The sequence below is a fragment of the Monodelphis domestica genome, chromosome 1, assembly GCF_027887165.1.
Source record: "Monodelphis domestica isolate mMonDom1 chromosome 1, mMonDom1.pri, whole genome shotgun sequence".
Lineage (NCBI taxonomy): Eukaryota > Metazoa > Chordata > Mammalia > Didelphimorphia > Didelphidae > Monodelphis > Monodelphis domestica.
In genome coordinates this window covers 232,527,328-232,550,220 of record NC_077227.1, presented here as the reverse complement: position 1 = coordinate 232,550,220, position 22,893 = coordinate 232,527,328, and the positions used below count along the sequence as shown (strand labels likewise).

The window sequence follows — 22,893 nt, the reverse complement described above, 5'->3', positions numbered from 1 at the left end:
TAAAAATCTTATCCTCTAATATTGTAATCTTTAAGTTGATTATGTTTTCATGATCCTTTTGGGGAAAAAATGTTTTTCCCCAAAATGATCACACGGAGAAATGTAAAAATGGAGATTTGAACCCCGGACTCCAATCCCCAGAAGTCCTTGGCCACTTCCCAGAATGCTTTGTAATCTCACTGAGATCCTCACCTGGGCGAGATAAAAAATTTCTATTTAAACTGGTTGTAAAGCCTACCAGCTCTCTTCCTACTTCCGCTTCCAAGGAGACACGGCTCTCCACCTAGCAGGCAAGATGTAAGTGGTGGTGAATGGGCTCTCTGGGCCTAGGCACGTGCTTTTCTTATTTTGTATTTTCTCTAATTCTTAATCTCAAATAAACCGCTAAAAAATATAATACTTCTAGCAGAGAAACTAAATTTAACTGCTACAGTTCAAAGGCACACAAAGGGCTGGGCAATGGGGGGTCAAGTGACTTGCTCAGGGTCACACAGCTAGCTAGTTTCTGAGGTCACATTTGAACCTAGGACCTTTTGTTTCTAGGCCTAGCTCTCAATAGCAATGGTTCTTAACCTGGGTTCATGATATTTTAAAAATAACTATAATATATTTTTTGATAACTATAATATATTTATATTAAATATAATTTATGTATACATAGTGATAATATAGCTAACTATAATATAGTTATATTAAATATAATAATATATCTAACTATATATTAAATATAATTTATTTGTATTATATATGGTGATATTTTGATAAGTATAATTAAATTATTTATATCATGTATAGTGATATTTTATAACTATATTTATATTAAATATGATTTATATTATGTATGGTGATAATATTTTGATTACTATATTTCAATATAATTGGTTTCCTCTTTAATTCTATGTATTTTATTTTATGCATTTAAAAATATTCTGAAAAGGGGCATATGATTATGAAAAGATTAAAATAAGAAAAACTTTATTATTAACTTTAATATAAAGTAAGAAAAACCAGAGTTTCCCCTAGCTGAAACTTACTAACTCCCTAAACCTTGAACCTCTTTAGATCTAAAGTTTTCTGCTAAGCCAAGGAAGGTCCTTATATAGACCAATCTCACACCGGAAGTAAGGGGGGGCATGGCCCCTCCCTAGCACGGGATTGGTCCAATTCAAGACCAATCCCAGCCAGGATGGAAGGAGGAGGGACCCCTGGGGGACACGGGCCTGTTCCCCTGCCCCCTCCCTGCCACAACATTTTAAAACCCACAATTACTAAAAGGGTCCATGACACAAAAAAAGTTCGGAACCCTTGCACTCTACTGAATCATTTCGGTATTAATCTGAGAGAGCTTTAAACTAAAAAATGGAAGAATTGGGATCTGGTACGCCAGAGCAGAAATACAACACGGGGAGAAGAATAACACAAGAAAAGGCAAGTAACTCACTAGAAAGAAAATATCCAATAAAAGTCAGCAATAAACCCCACAAGCTTTAGTAAAAACCCATGCTCCAAAACAGAACTGATCAACAGGGTGAATGAAAGATCGTAGAGAAAGAAAGAAAATGGGAACGCATGAAGCTCCTCGAGAGAAAGTTGGAAGGACTTGGAAAGTCCTCCTAATCCCTTCATTGTACAGATAAGGAGGCTGAAGCTCATAGGTGACACTCCAAAGACAGCACTCTTTCCACATTATCACCGAGCCAACATGGTAGGATGGGACCCACGCTCTGGAAGGGAATCCCTCATTCAAAAGGAGGGACTATGGAAGAGGACTGCATATTAAGTAGATTAACCCATGTAAGGGAATCCAGGAACCTGAGAAGGAAGAGCACTTGGGTGCTGGCCAATGGAAGGAGAAATAGAAGTTATACAGTTATATAGGTCTACTATAGACCACCCAGGACAAAAAGGAGGCATTAGATGAAGGGATTAGAAACAGATCTCAAAATTAGCAATAATCTGTCGCCTGGCAAATTTTTTTAAAACCCAGATTTGAATCCAGGACCTCCTATTTCTGGAACTGGCTCTCGATCCACTGAGCCAGTCCTCCTTGTAATGTCTAACAGTTGGTCCTCATCCTCCCTTCTGGGGTAAAGCAGAATGAGTTTAATCGCTTGTTTTGTTTTTTGGTGTCTTTTTTTTTTTTTAAATCACAGGTCTGCAGATATTTAAACACAGCTATCATGCCTTAACTAAAACTTCTGTCAGAAGTGAGATATTGTAGTCATAGGGAACATCAGTTAATCAGCCGTTGATTAAATAAATATATAACCTCTCTCTATGCCAAAGAATTAGCAGCTAAATTTTTTTTTCCAATTATGATTTGGCTAAACAATGATTAAATAAAAAAATATAAAACCTCTGTGCCAAATACAGAGCAGCTATAATTTTTTTAAATTATGATTTGGCTAAATGATGATTAAATAACAAATATAAAATTTCTATGCCAAAGACGGAGGAGCTAGAATTTTTTTTTAATTATGATTTGGCTTAATGATGATTAAATAAATAAATATAAAACCTCTAAGCCAAAGACAGAGCAGCTAATTTTTTTAAAATCATGATTTGACTAAATAATGATTAAATAAATATAAAACCTCTATGCCAAAGATAGAGCAGCTAGATTTTTTTTAAATTATGATTTGGCTAAATGATGACTAAATACATAAATATAAAACCTCTATGTGAAAGACAGAGCGGATAAAAAAGTTTTTTTAAGTAAGATTTGGCTAAATGATAATCTTACCCTTTAAAAGGTGAAGAAAGTGGGGGCAGCTGGGTGGCTCAATGGATTGAGAGTAAGACCTAGAGATGGTAGGTCCTGGTTCATATCCGACCTCAGATACTTCCTAGCTGTGTGACCCTGGGCAAGTCACTTAATCCCACTGCCTAGCCTTTACCACTCTTCTTGCTTGGAACCAATACCTAGTATTGATTCTAAGACAGAAGGTAAGGGTTTTTATTTAAAAAAAAAAACAAAAAGGTGAAGAAAAGTGACAAAGGGAGTTGGTATTTTAGACAATTCTGAACAATAAAAAGGAACCGGTGGCTGAAATTGAAATCATGGGAACCTTGAGAACAAGTGATTATCTTATCAGATTTCATGATCAACCAATCTAATCAACAAGCATTTATTAATATTAACAATATGCCAAGTACTAGCTAGGTGATAGGGATATAATTATAAAGAAAGAAACAAAAACCTTAGTCTCAAAGACCTAGCATTCTATTGGAAGAGACCACAGATATAGAAATATATTCAAAATAAATAGAAGGTAATTGGGGAGAGAGGAAACTACCAGTAGGACACAGGAGATGAGGAAAAGGCCCTGTGGGGAGGTGGGACTTGAGCCAGAGGATCCTAGCAGGCAAAGGGGGGAAGGACCGAGTTCAAGGCAGGAGGGCTGGGGAATGCAAAGGCATAGATCTTGGGGAAGAACAAAGAGAAGACCAGTTGGCTGACCACAGCGAGCAGGAAAGGGGAGAAGAGTGTGGGAAGGAGAGTAATGAGTAACAAGGCTAAACCAGGTGGGCACTAGAAGGACTTTCTCCTAAGGCTTTTCAAAGATAGAGAAGTAAAGTCAGACATAGACTGAAACACATCCTAGATTGGGAGAGAACATTTTTCAAAGGGTTTAGGATTCACTGGCCTAATATTCTGCAAGGAAAGTTGGCCCAAATAGAATAAAAGGCACTCAAGAGTGAAATTCTCAAGCTCTAAGCAGAAATTAGTCAGATAATGATGCAAAGGGGAAGTTGCTTAAAAAAAAGTTAAAGCACAAGGAACTCAGCAGCAGTTCATTTTTTTTTTTTACTATGCAATAGCAGCAAGGCCATGTAACTGAGGATGAATATAAAAGAAATAGTCCACTAAGACTATCTTCAGACGTACTGAAGTCTAGAATGAGTTGAGGTAGGCAAATAATATTAAGAATAAAGATTTTTTTTTTAATTCCACAATGGAGAAATGCGGAAGATCAAAGAAAGGATAAAACTTTCTCCAGTGTGGGGATGAGATGATAATACTGGACAATGAGAAGGATGAACTACTCAACTCTCCTTATACTTTTCTATGAAAATATCAATGAAATAATCATTGAATTATGAATGGGAAAAAGAATGGGAAAAGTAAAAAATTTATGAAATCTATGAAAATATCTCTATCTATGGAAAAGCAAAGCTCATGGGAAGATGAGGAGATGGAAAATGGCCTATATCTGGGCTTATTTCAAGTTACCAGACCCAGATAATCTATGTTTTAGTGTCTTAAAACCCTAGACAGGTAGCATGGTTTAATTCCTGTTAGTCATTTCTGAAAGAATTTGTAGAACACAAGAGAGACCACAAAACTGAAGGGAAGCAGATCAATCATGTCTCAAGAGCAAGGGATAACAGATGGACATTGTAATTACTTTATTCATTTCGGCACAATAAAAGGACCAAAAGGAAGGCTTTTGGTGTCATGAGCAAATAGATATAGGGAGGCATTTGGGCAGGTAGGCAGCAAAGTGAACTCATCTCCCTGAATTTAAATGGGGTCCTAGACACTTGGGTGACTCTGGGAAAGCCAGTTAACGTTGTCTGCCTCAGTTTCCTTATCTGTAAAATAAATGGAAGAAAAAATGGTGAACCACTCCATTATGGTACTAAGAAAAAAACCCAAATGGGGTCACAGAGTCAGATGTGACTGAAAATGACCTAACAATAACAAACACGGAGGCATTCAGAAGAGATTCTGATTCCCTGAGTAATGATGGAGAAATTATTCTCCCTCTCTGTACTTCAGGTTTTTCATCTGAAAAATGAAGGATCTAAAAGATGAATTTAAGATTGCCTTCTGATTCTAAATCCCTATTGTGCTATACTAAAACAAATCAGGACTTAAACGCTTGAAAAACAAAACTCAAAAAAACTATGTAGTGCTAAAGTAAATACAATAGGCATTCAGATAAAGAAGAGAGCTATATCGACTGGCATAGTCAGAGAAAACTTCATGAAGGACGGGACTCAAAATAGTCACAGGAACATATCTGTCCTGAAGAAGAGAGCATTTAGGATGGGCTGCTTCATTGTACTTCAATAAAAACTTCTAAAATTTTATTTCATTTATTTTTTACAATTTTGCCCATCGTTACATGATTCTTGTTATCTTCCTCCCCTCTTTTCTCCCAACCTCCAGAGTTGAAAAGCAATTTCACTGGATTATACATTCCATAATATTTTTTTAAATATTTAAAATTTAATTCTCCTTGACTCTAAAGGAGTCTCAGACACTTCCCAGCTGTGGGACCCTGGGCAAGTCACTTAACCCCCATTGCCTAGCCCTTACCACTCTTCTGCCTTGGAACTGCTAAAAACTGTTAATGGTTATAATAAAGAAGAAAAAAAGGGAGAAAGTGAGTTTCTGGCCAGTAAAAGTTGCTGTTCATCCTTTCCTTTGGAAGATCAATGCCCTCAGGATGTTGGGGTTAGAGCTGGGTAGTAATCTAATCCTTCTATTCCTTCTCTAGTCTAATCCCTTTCTCACTCAACAAGCCACCATAACTAGGGTAAGGCAACTGGGATTTGTTCCAGTGATGAAATTTGGAGGGAGCCCACAGCATTTGCCATCTTTCGGTAGCATAGCAACAACTGAGTTTAGCACCTAGTTGGCAAGAATCATTAGTTAATATAGGAATCTACCAGAAGGTATGCTTCCTTATCCTGGCTGCTATTCCTCAGGTAAGTCTCCCCTTAGTACCTTCTCTTCCAGTAGCACATTGGAGGATGCATTTTATGCCATTTGCTCCAAATTTCAGAATGTAGTTTACCAATGGGAGCACCAATCACTCTAAAGAAAACATTTCTGCTTTCAGTTTTAGCTCTATTATGTTCAATTTGGGGTGCCCCATACATAACTCCCATAAAAAAGAAGCACTATAACTTTTTCCTTCAAGGGATGTGACTTTCTAGAGTGGACTCAGAGAAGCTCATTATAAAAAGGTCTTTAAAACCAATGCAATTTCCTTGAGTCACTCTTGTGTGAATCTCTGATGGTATTTCTATGTGCAAAACTGTACCAATTTTGTGACCCAATCACCCCTCCCCACAAACAAAACTGAGCTGATAGATTCCATTGTCAAAGTTCAAAAAACTGCTTATTTTTTTAAACCCTTTACTATATATATTTATATTTATGGATTAAATATGTATTTAATAAATTAAAATAACATATTAAGCCCATACCATACTTTATATATTTATATATTAAATAAATTAAATAAATATTTACTATATATTAAACCCTTACTATCCTTTATATATTTTAAACCTAATACTATATTGGTTCCAAGGCAGAAGAGTGGTACGGGCTAGGTCATGGGGTTGAGTAACTTGCCCGGGGTCACATAACTAGGAAGTAGCTGAGGCTAGATATGAACACAGGGTTTCCCATTTCCAGGTCTGGCTCTCAATTCACTGAGCCACCCAGCTGCCCCCTCACATTATCTTCTGATGTCTCCTAGGAAAGTGGGGAAGATCCCAGATCTTCCCTCAATGGTTATGCGGGTGGAAGATGATCTCTGGAAGAAGTTATCAATTTCAAGTCTTCACATCTAACCTAGTGATTCTGAGCTAAGTTCCCAAAGGGTCATCATCAACAGTTTGGTCCCATGGAGCTACATTTTTTTTTTACCCATGGCAACTCAAAGACCATCTACTAATTTATAGGATGGTTGACATTTTCATGGATGGAGAGGGCATTCACAATTGTTATTAGCTTGCATCCTGTCTTCTACATTGAACAAATTTACAGCAATGGAGGAGTTACAATATCTGTTCAATGTAGCTCACGGGTGACAAATAACTCACATCATTATCTGAATGAGCTGTGAATCTAAAAGCATTTCTTCCCTCCATAAATACAGACTGCCTCCTTAATAGTGAGTGAGCTAGAGTGGCTCCTCAAAATTGGTACCCAACTTATCAGGTACCCTAACTCACTGTGATGAATCTGTCACCACTTGGCTAGGCTAGGCACAGACTTCTAGGTTTAGTTCTAGAAGGGCCTTTCTAAACCAAGGATCATCTAATACAATCTTGGAAATGCAACTGAGTTCCTAAGTAGGTCTATGACCCCTAGGTAGGTCCTAATTCATCTGGTCCCCAAACTCATGCCTTCAGAGCATTTAGCCAGGAGGATCATGGATTCATAGGTTTAGCCATAAAAGTAACTTCTAGTTCAGGCATCATCTAGTACCATCTTGGAAAACAGAAAAGTTCATTATTGGGTCTGTGCCCAGTCTTTACTCCTACACAGAATTTAAAAGAGCTACAGCCTGTTACAGCTCTAGCATTCCATATTTGCACCCTTTCTCACCCTGATCATATAGATTTCTCAGTCTCTAAAGTCCATACGTCTCATTTCCCTTCCAGTTCTAAAGTTCTGAGTTTGTGAAATGTGACTGATATACAATAAGTTAATAAATAACTTTAATAAACCACCATCAATGCCAACTAGTAAACTCTTTATTTCTTGTCTTTTTTAGAAAAAATATCTGGAAAAAAATTCTAATACCAGTTTTTAGGAGGTCTTTGGTTTCACAGAATATTCATTACTTTAATCACCAAGTATCTTGAAGTAATATGGCTTCTTCCAAAATCTATATAATAACTGATCAGGGGTAATATAGATATACCTCCACTGATGGTAAAGAGAAGGAGAATAGAGAATCATTTCTTCCCCTCATAGGAAGGGCTTTCCTATTTGCAGAGACCAAATACAGGTATGTCAGATGAAGTTAAACAGAAAAGAACTTCAAAGACTCATGATGAAGAATGATACTGTGAAGATTAAATTGTAACCCCTGCCTATTTTTAGAACACCCTACTTAAAGTTGAGTGGGAAGATCTGCCCATTTTTAGATCTAATCATCAAAATTGTAAACATCCCATTTAATCATTAAGTGAGAGGTCTGTGACCCACGTGTGCAAGAGTGGGTGATGAATCAGAAACGACTGACTGCCTCACAGGCAGTCTTAAGCAAGGTTTTAGACTATGATTTGTCCATGTAAAAAGTGGAAGAAGACACAGGAAGTGATACAAAAGAAGCATCTTTAAAAGGAGCAGTCACTTCCTGTGAGGCCACTTCTTCATTCTTTGGAGTAGAGGCTGAAGGAGAAATCTGCTGACTGGACTTTAGATCCTGTTCCTGATGAGACTGTTGGACTGACATGTGGTGAGTGAAAGAGCTGACTCCTTTCCTGGATATTTTCTGAAGAATCTAGCCTCAGGAGATACTAGCTTCTTGAGAGAGTTTTTCCCCAGGTCCTCGGCTTTGCCAAGGCCAGCTAAGAACCAACTCTCCCTGACTGGGTTGGACTAGGGGCTGGAAGTAAATTACTTAGTGCTTAGGCTAGATATCTTACCCTACCTCTCTCTGGTTTTCCTTACTTTACTCTTTCTACATTTTGCAAATAAATTGTAAATAAATCTCTTTGGGATTAATATAAATTCCTGGCAACCACACTCTTAAATAATCCAGTCCAACCCTTTTTAAAATTAACCCCTTTTTCCCCTTTACAATACCTATACTCTGACAGAGAGGTGATGATCTTAAGATGGAAAAGGAGACATTTTCAGACATGGCCAATGGTATTTACTTTTGCCTAAATATGCTTTTTTGTTACATGAGTTTTGTTCCTAGATTTTGGGGTAAGGGACTTGGGGAGCAAGGGAAAGGAAAGTTCTGCTTATATTCCCCCCACCCCACCCCAAGAAAGAAGGATTTCTTAAATACTTAGGAGAAAGTACAAAGAAACTTAACAGGTAGAATTCTAAAGAAAACATAGAAGCAGGATGAATATGAAAGTAAAAGGTGAGCATTATCTACTTTAAAACTATATGAATAGATCCATAATTTATATACAATCCCCCTTTTTGGTTCCACTATATGTATGAAAATACTATTTTATTTATTTTGGCTAAATGCAAAATAAAAAAAAAATTAAAGAATAAAACCTGGCTCTAATGGTCTGCTATTTCCCTGTGCTTAGGAAAAACCACCTCAGGAGAGGGAGATTTTCCCACTCACTGTATTGTTTAAAATCTATCCTCCATTCCCTGGGGTTGATAAGAGTAAGGCCACTGCCTCTTGGGATATAAGGGAGATAAGTGAGGCTCCTCCCTTCTGTCTTCTCTATTTTCTATCATGCTAGCAATAGGAATAACTGACATTTACTTTGCAATTTAAGATCAAGGAATCATCAATCTAGACATAGAGTGGGCCCCTGGAGTCTACCTAGACCAACCTACTCATTTTACAGATGAAGAAACTGAGGGCCAGGGAGGTTGTGACTTGCCTCAAATCATGATATATATTGACATGTTGACCCTTTAAGTTGGAAACTGCTTCAGATAAACGAAATAACTTGCCCAGATTCACACAGCTAGTAAGTAGTAGGGGGCTGGGAGGATTCAAAAATGAGAGGCTTCTGAGTCCAAACCTTACATTCTTTCTAACACAGCACACCTTCTGAGTAACAGGAAGGTTTGTGACCAATGAGGAGATGACCATTTTCACAGGTACCAGTTTCATATAATATTTAAGTATGCATAGAAATTGATGATACTCACATATTACCAATAAGTTATATTACTAAGATTGCCTAGAATGTACCATACATTTAGGCAAACTCTTATTTCACAAGTGGCAATTAATACACAAAATTTTCACTAAACAATAAATAGGCTGGGAGAGATGGAATAAGTCAAATCTCCTACTTTGGGCAAAATGGCATTTAAAAGACCCCCAAGACAGATCAAGATCTCATTTTTAAGGCTCTCAATGAAGCACGAGTAGCCTCACAGAAGGAAGAGACAGGAAGAAGAGCATTGGGCTTTGGAGTTGTATGAACCTGAATTCAAGTCCAGGCTCCCTCATTTCCTGGTGACCAATGAGTAAGTTTCTCTCTAATTTGCTTTTCTACTTACCAAAAAGGGTTAAAATAAAGAAATTACTGTGCAAAGTGTTGGATAAAGGAGAGATCATTGCTATTATTTCTCTAATTTTGGAATCAAAGAATGTTAGTTCAGGTTCTTTGGAATTCCATAGGTTAGTGGAGGGTTCTGGGCAAGGGCCAAAAATATATTTTTCATTTCTCCTTGCTATTAAGCCTCTGGTAACCACAACCAAATGATCCTTCTGATACACTGATTTAAATTTTGCGAACTCAAGGTTTCATAAAGCACTTCTTCATAAAAGCCCTCGATCCCCTCTTGCCTTTGCCCAGGGTCATCCCACTTATGCATACCATATTTTTTCTCATGCTTCCTGTCTCATAGACTCCATCGCTTCCATCAAAACATCACTAAGACTCCTGGTGAAAAACCTTTCTTGATCCAGGCTATCAATGTTCTCTCTTTTTAAATTATTAAAATATTTATTAACATAATATAATAATATATAATAAATAGTATAATAGGTTACATAGACAGTGCATTATATATAGATGGTGTATAGTCTAATATAGCATACATACATGTTCTTTATAGCATATGATATAAACTATATCAATATTGTTTTGATATTATTTGTAGCATATATTTATGTTGTATTATATTATAGTATTTTCTAACCTATTATGTCTATGCTGTTTATACTGTGTGTTATTTATAATTGATAATGTGTGGTATTTATAAGTTTATGTATACACTTTATATGATACTGTTATTTAGAGTATGCTTTATGTATACTGCCTTTTTAATAACATATTTGTATATGTGCTGTTTCTGACCTACTGTATGCATAATATTTATATAATGTTTTATATTTATAATGTATGTTATTCATAACCTATTATATGTATTGACATTTATAGTTTGTATATTATATTGACATAATGTATAATATATGTATATATAATATGTAATAAAATACATAATCTTTATATTATTTTTACACCTAATAGATAATATATAATAATTTCGAGAAAGCACTAATAACCAAGATCAGAAATATATGATAAAATATATATAAATACACATATTCATATATTTGTTTATTTATCTAAAATGGAAGCTTCCATCTTGGTCTAGAGATCATTTTGTGCTTTTGTCTCCAGAGTCTAGCATCTAACACCCAAGAACAGGTTCTTAATCATTGGTGATATAAAGAACCTAGAACCAATAGTATGCATTGTTTCTATTTTATAAATGAGGCAAGAGAGCCTTGGGAGAGGTTAAATGAATTTCCTTTAGTTACATGGCTAAGTTAAATGTCAGAGACTGGACTTGTCACTACCAAATCTAGGACATGAGAACTGACTAAAAATAGTAATAGCTCATAGTTTGGTAGCACTCTACACTTAAAAGAATTTTTATTTGACTTTCACAACTGCCCAAGAGGCTGATAATACAAGAATTATAAGGCCCCAGGAAGCCTTGTATGAACTGATGCAAAGTAAAGTGAACAGAACCAGGAGAACAATTTATTCAAATAACATGAATATTGTAAAAATAAATTTTTAAAGACTCAAGAATTCTGATCCATATAACTGACCACAATTCTAAAAGACCAATGCTGAAATTTGCTTTTCTCCTCTAGAAGGAGAACTGATGGGCTCAAGAGTGCAGATTGATACATTTTTTTTTTAGACATGGCTAAAACAGAAATTTGTTTTGCTTGACAGTACATATTTGTAATGGGTTTTCTTTTTCTTGCCTTTTCAATGGATGGAGAAGTAGGATGTTGGAGGGAAAGAATTTAGAACTGAAAATAAAATAAAAACTGAATTTTTTAAAAAGTAAAAAACAAATATTGTTAGATCTATTTTGCAGATGAGTATAACTGAGGCTAGAGATTTAACAACTTGCTTTATAAGGTCAGAGCTAGGAAAGGTCTCTCCCAATTCAATGCTGTATCTATCTACACAGAGGTGTTAAACATAGTGGGATGAGGACCCCAGTCCACAACACTCCCACTAGGCCAACAGGAATCAGCTTAAAAAGTAGTTGGGAAATATTTAACAAAATAAATAAAAATGCGATGCAATTCTGATAACGTTAATTGGTGGTTTTCTCAGACAATATTCAGCCCACAGAGATCCTTATCTATGGATTTGTGGCTACCCTTCCCTTTGAGTTTGCCACCACTGGTCTGGGTCATACTATCTCCAGTTAAAACGATAGGATTTATTTCTGCCATCAATCACCATGCAGATATCTCATTTTAAAATGTCACTTCTAATATTTTGCAAAATAAAAAACATAAATGCTTTCTTAAGCAGTGATACACATCATTTAATTTAACTTTTTTATATTCCTCAATTTTTTAGGAGAAAGAATCTTATAGTGGAAAAAACCTTTGAGCTAATCATTTCACTGGACCTCAGAATCTCCTCATCTATAAAAAGATGAGGATGAAGTGAATTTATGAACCTACTAGTAAAGCATGGTTTATATCAGGAGGAGCAAATGTTTAAAAACAAAAAATGCTAAGTGCAAATGGTCTACCTTGTTGCTACTCCCTTTTGCTATGATCTAAACATTGGCTTGTTCTAAGCATATATTGTTAGTTCCCTGTGGTAAGCAGACTCGGACTGCCTTGTTAAAGGGATGTTTTCCCTGGCTGTTCGCAATTACCTTACTCAGGAATGCTCCTTTCACCTGATTTTCCAAGAAGGAGCAAAACAAAGCATTAGCTTTAACAAGCATGGTTTCTTCACATCCTCCAAGGAAGGTGATTTAAGCTCTTCCTGGAAAAATTCATTTCCTCCAATAATCAATCCATCAATCAACTGATAAACACTTATTAAGCACTTATTAGGTTCCAGGACCTATGCTAAGCCCTTTGGTTAAAAAGGAGAAAAAAAAAGGAAAAAGGCAGTCCTGCCCTCAAGGAGCACACAGCAGAAAGAGGGAGACAACATTCAATCAACCATGCCCCAAACAAGGTTCCTAGAAGCTATTTTTCATCTGTGACACTCAGAATGGCAGGAAGAGTATTTATTTATTTTTTAATTAAACCAGTAAATGGTATCTTTATTTTCCTCTCAACCACAGAAACATTTGCCACTTGCAATTTTGTTTAGCATTTTCCCTGCAGCATTTTAGGTCACTGGATTTTTTTTCTGGAATATTCAAATTTATGTGACGAGCATTTATTATGTGCATATTACTAGTGCCAGGCTGGTTCCCAGGAACTGATACAAATTCAAGAAACAAGGACGTTCCTCCCCTCAGGGAGTTCACACTCAAATACAAGGAAGTACTCCCTAGGAAAGGGGGTGGGAAGAGTTCTAGTGGCTGGCCAGAAGCTCTTAAGTGGAGACCATAAACTTAAATTCATCTCCCCCTTTCCAAACCACAGCAGAATAGGAAACTTACAGGTCTACATTCACAAGGTATCTTTCATCTCTTTGACTACCATTTCTAAAGGGAGTCATTGCCTTCTCTTCTTTAGAATAATCTAATGACCAAGGCCCATCTACAGTTGAATTTCAACAGAGTCCTCAACTATTTATTCAAACTGAGGCATATTTCTCTACTAAAAAAGAAAAAGCAATTAAGCCTTAATAGGTAAATATGCTGTTAATTGACAAATAAGACTAATTTGTATTTTCCTCAACATCTTATTATTAGTTTACTTGTATTCAAAAAATAAATTAAACTCATTTCAGCAAGCATTTATAAACACCTGCTCAGTGCCAAGCAGAGTACCAGGCCAAGAGGATACCAAGACAAAAAAAATTAAGGTCTCAAGTTCCTCAAAGAGCTTACTTCCTACTAGGGGGAAACAACAGATATATACAGATCTGGGTATAAATCTAGACATATATGCATATACATATATATGTAAATATAAAAGATATGCCAAATAAAAAGAAAGTAATAGAGCCAATCTAAATCAAAGTGGGGGATGGGTAGGAAATAGATCAGAAAAGGTCTTTTGTAAGAGGAAGTACATGAGTTGAGTCTTAAAGAAAACCAGGTGTCCCAAGAAGCAGAGTTGAGAAAGGAGAGCTATCCTAGCATGGGGCCCACTTGTGTTCAAAGGCATAAAGGGTTCTGTGTGGGAAACAAATTGAACACGGTCACCAAAAATGTTTTTATTGCTAAATCAAAAAACATCAAGCCCCAAATTTAAAAGAATAAATGGATATAAAGGATTTAATTCTTCTTTTGTAGGTAAGTCATCCCTCCCCAAGTAATTATTGCAAAAACAGCTTTAGAAAGAACTATAGTGAGAAAAAGGGTTAGGAGTAAGGGAGAATTTAGGTAGATTCTAGAAACCAATGAATCCAGTTCATTTCCTTCAGTTTGTAAAAACAAGCAACTGACATATTTCCTGCCAATGAACACACGTTCAGATAAGAAGTCTCCCAACAGGAAATCCTTTGCTACAAGAGAACACTTGGGCCATTAAAGTCTGAGTTCTTCGATAAATTCCAAATCAGTTAAAGTCTGACTTCCAAGGGCTGCCAAATTTTTTACCAAATCACAAAAGCTCTCCTATGTTTAAATAGGTACGGAATATCAGGTAAACCCAGTAAACACTTATATTGGGTCTCTTTTACTGCAAATACAATTAAATGATTTTTTAAAAAGAGTATTTGCTAGTGAAGACAAATGATGAGTTTAGAGAGATGTCAAACTGAGTATGTATGTTTAAGAGAGAACATTAAAAGCCCATAGAATACATTGTTTGTTCGGGAAATACTTCTGAGGGAATATAAAGAAATTAAAGACTTCCAAAGAAAACATACTTAAAGTTTTAACAAGAGCCATAAGGGATGAAGAAATCTGGTCAGATCACATTCAGTTTAAAACTGGGAAACTCTATGCCATATATTTTTTTTAAAGAGCTCTTTACCCTCTGCCAAATACCAAGCCAACAGCTGTCCAGTCAAGAGGGGTCCTCTCCAGCCAGTAGAGCTTGGGTGTCATTTTTACCCAGAAATCTGTGGGAACCCTGCAGTTCTCCCAAAGGATAAAGCACCCTTTCTCACTCACAAAGGCTTGGGAAGGAGGGGGTAGAGAACTTTTCAAATCTAACCTAATAGTTAGTAGTATTAGTAATAGTAACCAACGCACCCTGAGACAAATGATCTGTGCGGTGTCCATTCAGTTCCTGTTTCCTAAGCAGGGTTTGCTGAAATAGAACTTTTTCCCCTTCTTTGACTCCACAGCTAGTGGCTGCTGGAGAACAGTGCTATCTCTGAAACCCTCCTCCTTAGCTTCAGTCCCAGCAAGTCTTTCTTCCCAGGTTGCTTTCAAGCAAAATTCCTAAATGCCCATCACTCATTTTTTTCCCCACTTCAAATGCTTTAACTTAACTTTGAACACACTCTGGCATACAAGTAAAACTTCATTAAGAAATATTCTCCCCACAGGTAAAAAAGCCCAACCTTGACTGCCCTGAAAAGCCTTTCTAAGAGAAGTACAGCTCTTTGGAGCTAAGTACAAGAAGCATCTCAATTACACTGTCTCCAAACCCTTTCCTTTGGAGCTTTCCTTTAGAGCTAGAAAATGCAAAGTAAGCACATTAGTTCTCCTAAGTCTTTACTCTTTGCATATTCCCCTAATTAGAAAAAAAAAAAGATACTGTTATGAAATACAAGAGACTTAAGAGTTTTGTTGAAAAATGACCTTGATTTGACAGGCACGTTCTCAGGTTTCAACAGATGCTGTGGGAATCTCACAGAAGCCAACATGTTCTGCAGGCATTTCTGATGACATGCAGGGTTTTTTTTTTTTTTAAGAGGTAGGGGGTGGGGGGAGGTGGTGTGGAGAAGACGAGATGGTTAGTCTTCTCAGTTTCCATGGCAACCCCGTCTCCACTCTTCGGTTATTAGATACCATCCACTTCCTGTCTCTAAATTTTTAAGCCAATCAGAAAAGTGTTTATACATTTAACACAACTTACAGGATAGTGTCTCTTTAATAACCGAGGTGCTTTTAAAGGCATGGGAGACTTCTAATGTAAATTTCCTAGGGCCTTATAGCTTGCCGTTTAAAAAGTGAAGGAGAATGTTTCACAATATTTACTAGTCTACATATGAGTCACTGTGAAGGAACCCTTTCTTTTTTTTTTCCACTCTGTGAAATCCATTCTGTCCATTCTCATACCAGATGCTACAATTCCATTAATGGTGAGCAACCTAATTTTTCATCGTTTGTTTTTTGTTTTACTTTTTTCTTTTAACCAGCAGTCTTAAATTTGGTGCATGAAACATGGTGGTACTCAGACCACCAGAACTATCAAATAATAAGTTAAACATAATCTGCTAATGTCACTATAGACTCAGCTCTTAAAAAAAAAAGAAAAAATAGGTAAAAATCTTCTACAGTTTACAACTTACAATAAGAAATATAAAGTGAGAATTACTTAGACTTGTATATTTATAAAGATATGCCAGCCAGGATACTATTGCAAAAGTATTTGCCATCAGAATGGCCTGTTTTAACCTGAACATTTTTTAAAAATATTTTAAAAATCAATAGTTTTTTTTTAATGTCTCAATTTACACCTAATTTCAGAAATCTACCTTGCAATAGTGTTTGCCTTGGAAAAAAAGTCATCTGAAATTAGGGAAAGGTTTTGTTTTTGTTTTTGTTTTTTAAGTGTACTCTGACAGGTTTCACAAGAGACCGGCTTAATACAGCTGACCAGGGACAGTGTCTTAGGAAAAAAAGTAGGATTCAGCCCTCTGTTTAGACTTTCCTCATATACATTCTCTGGGCTGGGGTCCTCAGAAGGCAAAGCTGGCGATCAATGAAGAAGATGGGAACAAAAGGAATACAACAGGATGTCTGCCTAAGCTTAGGAAAATGATTATTTTTCCTGTCCACCAATTGGAAGCACACTGTATATGACAGGCTCCACATGGGGGCTTCTAACAGACCAGCCCTTTCAGATTAGATACATTTTTACATTATTATAATCTCCCAACCCAACTGCTTCCCAGTGCTTCCCCACAGCCACAACCTGCCCTTTGAGTGCTTCTAAAGCATAGCCTCAGTTGAAAAGGATAAGATGGGGAGAGAAAGAAAAAAAAGAAGAAAAGAAACCCACCATTTAAACCTGCTAAGAATCCGGCTTCCCTTCCCCGAATGTCATTTTCGAAGCATAAAGCAAAACATGCTTCTCAGCTTCCAATAACCTTAATGGTTTTCGCCTCGGAACAATGTGCGTCGCAGAGAGAGAAATGTTTTTATTCCTCTTTCGTCTAAACTCTCCTCCCGGCACGTCCTATCAAGGTCTGCCAAGCCCCCGGCGTTCGAAAGGCTGGTCTAAACTGTCCACAGATTTGACACTCTGTTTATAACAACAATAAAGCAGCTGGAACCGCAGCCCCGTCAACTCCGCCGAACTGCACATTTCACATGTGAGTTCCATCGCCATAAAAGTAACATCTGGAGAACATCTCCACGTCCAGCAAGTCATTAAATATCACCATATCAAGGATTTCACTGAGTCACTTAAAGATTTTTCTCTTCTGGTAGATGCCAAGGAAATTAAATGGACAAAATAAAAATTACAACGCTGACCCTCACAAATGCTCAGGCGGGGGGAGGAACTTTTTTTTTAAGTGAACCCAAGTTTTAAGATAAAACTATGTTGTTGTTGTTTTTTAAAGTTACCTTGATCCTGTCTGGGTCTTTCCTATTTTTCACTGCATGCTGTAAATCAATGCGAAAACCAGGTGAAATTTTTAAATAAAGGAGAAAAAAAAACTCCTTTAAAAATAAATTAAAGTTTGTGGATTATTTTTCTTGCAACCTTATTATTATTTTTTACTGCAGCTGCCTCTACATTTTATAGGCTCCTAATGACAATGCTAAACCCGAGCTGGAGATTAAGAGGCAGGAAATGGAAACCATTTTAGTTACCTTTTATCTTCTGTCCCCCCTGCTGGGGCTCCCCTCGGCCCAGGCTGACGTTCCAGTTGGGTTAGAGTCTCCCGCTTAATCCTTTCATTCTGGTTCGGCTCAATATTGAGAACGCAGCCTGCGAGCGGATCGCGGCCGTAGCCCGGGCTCCATGCTCCCGGGGCTATGGTGGTGTCAGAGGGACTGCTGAAACCCCGAGAACTACCCAAACTCCTGCTGGGTCCTAGTGCTCATCACGCCCTCTCCCTAGCACCCGGGCCCCATGAGAGGAGGTGGCCGCTGCCCAGTTTTCCACTCGGAGCTGCTCAACGTGCAGCTGACCAGCTAGCCCGGGGTTTGTTTTGTTTTTGTTTTGTTTTCTGATGGAAAATGCCCTTGTGCCCATGACAAGGGCCTCTGGGTCTCTTTGCGCTTGAAACTGGGGGACATGGGGAGTGGGAGAAGGGGGTCGTGGGAAAGACGCCAAAATAGAAAATAAAATAAAATCAAGATGAAATGCAACTGAGCATTTGAGAAAGTAGACTTTTAATATCTTCAATTCTCAAGAACCTCTAGGGCCCGGCAGTAACGGGAATAAACAAGGTTTGTGGTCCCCAAGATGCATATTATGCATTCGCGTGCATAAAGTACAGTAAATCATAAAAGACATAAGGAAAATGTGAATTTTTTTAAAGCATACCAGAATGGCGAGGTTCTTTTTTTTTTTTTAAACAGCCTTTTAAAGTTCTCCAATTAATTCCTCCCACCATCCCCCACTAGCTTTTTTGCATCTTCTTTTTCCTGAATCTAATATGATAAGGATCAGCTGGGAATGAAAGACCGAAAAACTTGGATTAAACTTCAGTCTGGGACCATTAGCAAGCTGCTTAACGTCTCAGTGCCCCATGGAACTCTCTAAGACTATAAATTACAGATGAGTTGGTAATCAGCGTTGGTGAAGAGAGTTTCCACGTCAGAGACTGTCCTACGTTGTTAAAATCACGGGGGGGGGGGGGAAGAAAGAAAAGAAAAATCGTAAAGAAAAAAAATAGCTTGTTTTTAAAAAGGTGGAGCAGTTAGAGGTAACTGCAATGGATTTTGGAGATGGAGATTATGGGTTCAAATCTCAGCTCTGCTTGTGTGATCTTAGACATATCGTTTTGTTTCTCGAGGACTCAGTTTCTTTAGCTGTAAAAATGAAGCATTTGGACAAAATATATATCTCCCCACCCTAAATGTAAGATGCTAAAACAAACATCATTTCCTGTGTATTTATGTGTCAGGTCCTCTTCTAGGCATTATGCTTAGACAAAAAAAAAATCCTACTCTACAGGTGTTCCCAATTATATAGGAGCAATAAGACACTCACTTAAATAATTACAGTACATATTAGAAAGGGTGTTACAGAAGTAGTTTTAAAACTGGAGGTCAGAAGAAGGAGAAATGACTTTGGGCTGCAAGGGTGAAGAAGGCTGCAGGTCCAAACATGCAAGTTTTACTTTCACAAAACCTCAAAAATCACACCCAGGTTATTTCCACACACATAAATATCAAGAAAAAAAAATAAAAATGAGGGGATTAGTGCTAAGATATAAATTGCCTCAGAAATAAGATCTGATTAGAATTTAAGACACCTGTAAAAATTTGCTAGTTCAACAAATTGGAATTGCTCATCCTGGGGCAAATCACTTCTCTTTCTACCTTAGTTTCCTCAAAAGTACATTTAAGGAGTTGAACTAAATAATCTCTAAATTACCTAGAAGTTTAAACATTCTATTAAATTTGGGGTACATTTAATTCAACAAACACTTATTAAAAACACCTGCTTGGTGCAAAGGACTGTAAATATATAAAATATATGTTTTTTTAAACTCCTATAATTAGATAGTATTTGTAAACTACTTTGTGAATCTTAAAGCATTTTATAAAGGTGAGCTATTATCAGGGATGTGCTGGCAAATGTTTAACAATAGTCTGCTGGGAAGGGGAATGCAAAACACTTTTAAATTTACTCTGTATTGTTGGCACTTCTTAAATCCAGGTTCACAATCAACAAAACAAAACAAAACCAAAAAATCTTGTAAGCCTAGATTTGTAGCATTTGCAGATTTCTGTGTAAATGCTCCCAGTGAACATCTATCAGCTGACCAGTCAGAGACAGCTCCAGTGTAAGCTTGCTGCCCTTTAAGGAACTTGCAGTCCATTAGGGGAAATGACATCTACCAAAATAAATATGCTTATGATATAGATAAGGGCAAAAGAGAGATCCAGACAAAACACCCTAAAGAAAATTGAAAGGGAAATCATTTTCATCTGGGCAAAGATTGACTGAAGAGATAGTGCCTGAGAAAGGTCTTGGAAAATTTCAACAAGGAGAAATAAAGAGGGGGGTTTGGGGATGGGGGGCAGGGAGTATAGTCTGTATAAAAGGGGAAGATGGATCAGAAAAGGAGAGAGCACATGTGAGGGGTCAAAGGCAGAGGTATAAATAAAGTAGTACTTTTATCACCTGTGTGATCTTAGGCAAGTCACTTAAACTCTGTGGTCCAGTTTCTTCAACTATGAAATGTAGGGATGGGACTAGGCAGATTTCCTTGCATTTATTTGTGTATGACACTATGATGACCCAAATTTGTATCCCATGATCTCTGGTCAACATAATTAATCACTGAAGGCCACAGGGGAAACTTTCAATTCTCAACTGAAATTACAGATGATAGTGATACTATAGACCAGAGGTTCTTAATCGGTGAATGAATTTGGATGAGAAAACATATATGTATGTGTGTGTAGATATAATACATATCTATATATTTATTTTCACTAATCTCTAACTGAAATTTAGCATCTCCAAAGTCACTTAACTGATTTGCTTCAGTTTCCTCCTCTGTAAAAAAGCAAACCGGAGAAGGAAATGGCAAACCATTCTAGGATTTTTGTCAAAAAAAATCCCCAAATATGACTGAAAAATGAATGAACTGAACCATTGAATTACAAATGTAGGCCATAAGCCACAATAGTATTAGGTGTTTGCCAATATTTCTCATATTGGGAAAGGGCTCTATGGACCCAAATAGGTAAAGAAAGAAATTTTGCACGATTCTACTGAACTGTAAGTCAAGTTAGATCATGGGTCCTAAACCTGCAGCTGGCAGGGACCTCACAGGCCATCTCATTCTCTACCCCCCCCCTTATTTATTTATTTGTTTGTTTGTTTGTTTATTTATTTATTTTACAGATGAGGAAACTGATACCTTGGAAAGTTAAGTGACTTGGTCATGGGACTAGAAAACATCAAGTCCTTTCTTCATGTTCTGAGAGCCTAAAGATCATAATTATAAAAAAGTGACTAGAAGCAGTTATGCCATATCATATCATATTAAGTTCTACCTTACATATATGCAGGAGAAATATTCCAATATTCCCTCAGAAGTACAGCTAAGTAAATATAATTGAAGATTATACTTTCAGCATAAAAAACTCAGAAGAATTAAATTCTAATGCTAGCCCTTTATTGTTGTTCACTCATCTGACCTTTTGTGACCCCATGGATCAATACTGTTCATGGGATTTTCTTGGCAAAAGTACATTTTCTTCTCCAGTGAATTAAGGCAAACAGAGGTTAAGTGACTTGCCCAAGGTCACCCAGCTTGTTAAGTATCTGAGGTCAAATTTAAATTAAAATCTATCCTGATTCCAGGCCTGTGCTCTATCCCCTGAGATACCCACCTGCCTTCTACTGGTCCTAAATAAGGGTCCTTGTTTGGATCAATCACTCCCACTGCTTTGAACCTCTTTCCTCATCTGTAAAATGAAGGGAATGAAAATACTTTCCCTGCCTACCTCAGCAGGTTATCACAGGAAAATATATATGACAATGCTTTATAAACTGCAAATTTTACACTAATAGATGCTGTCAAAAAAGATAGGGCTGCCTTATGTCCAATAAAAAGACAATCATGCCTATCAAGACATTATCCCACCTCTCATGTATGACCTGACTTCCATGGGCCTCAGTTTCTTCATATGTAAAAATAAAGGGCTGGGCTAGATGACCTCTAAGATCTTTCCCAGGAATTTCTAAAATCTATGATCCCACTTTACAAAGGAGAAATGAATTTCAGATAATAAAACTCAGTTTGGATAGCTACAATGGCCATTACTTACAGATTTTTGAACAGCCTTTTTGCCAGAATTTTGTTTATTTGTTGTGGTTGTTGTTTTAAGTCAATATCTTTCCCAGCTTTTTTCCCCCCAAACTGGATAATGAGAAAGATGCTTTGAGTTTGTGCAACCTACATAGGGAAGGTGTCCAAATCTGCTCCCCAGCCTAGTGATAGAAAGCAGGAAATCTCCACTGGAGGGGAGAGGCTTCCCCTGTCAGCATTGGCCTTTTTCCTCTTTATCAAAGGCCAAGAACTGGCCTTTTACTTTACAAACCCCAGGGGTGACCTTTTCTCAAGGAAGATGATGTTGGCTACATGGCGGCTGCAGACTCTCCTAAGGTTTGACAAATACTGAAACCACAAGGCTTCCTGACACAAGATGACCAACAAGACAGCTCCTGACATGGATAGTACAGTGCTTCACTACCCAAGCTTGGTGTGTAACAAGGGCTTCTGGAGATCACATTTCTGAATGCCTCTAGGGAAGGCAAGTCAGGTTGCACATCTTATACTGGGGGGACCCAAGGGAAAATCACCAAATGAATTCTGTTTGTGGTAGTCCATTTCCTCCTCCCCTGGATGGTAAAGGAAACGGAGAAAAACTGATAGCAAGTGCCTACAGTCATCTGCCACCCTAAACTGCTCTACCCTTCCCCGACAAAAGTATTTGGATGAATTATCTCAGCTTCAGGGAATAGAACAGCCCCAAAGTACTATCCTTGCTACTTCTTCCTGAAAAGTTAGGACCCTGACACCTGAGCCACATACAGGAATGCTGCACCAAGGGGCCCCAGACATAGCTGGAGGGCACATCACAGTAGAGATGAGGATCCCACATCCCTTTCCCTATTCCACCAATGTCACTGGATGGATGAGCTATCA

General features: G+C 37.3%; 1 protein-coding gene across 15 annotated transcripts in view; it reads right to left on the bottom strand.

Annotated features, from left to right (window-relative positions):
* Positions 1 to 18,078, bottom strand: part of FOXN3 (forkhead box N3) — a 547,426-nt gene extending 529,348 nt beyond the window's left edge. For 9 of the 15 annotated variants that reach the window (XM_056810558.1, XM_056810545.1, XM_056810547.1 and 6 more), the window contains exon 1: positions 17,867 to 18,070. The gene's annotated coding sequence lies outside the window, so the exon portion shown is untranslated. Of the gene's footprint in view, positions 1 to 17,048; positions 17,769 to 17,866 lie in introns of those variants that run through there. The other 6 variants (XM_056810542.1, XM_056810551.1, XM_056810553.1 and 3 more) reach the window with 3 other exon arrangements.
* Positions 18,079 to 22,893: the final 4,815 nt, after the last annotated feature.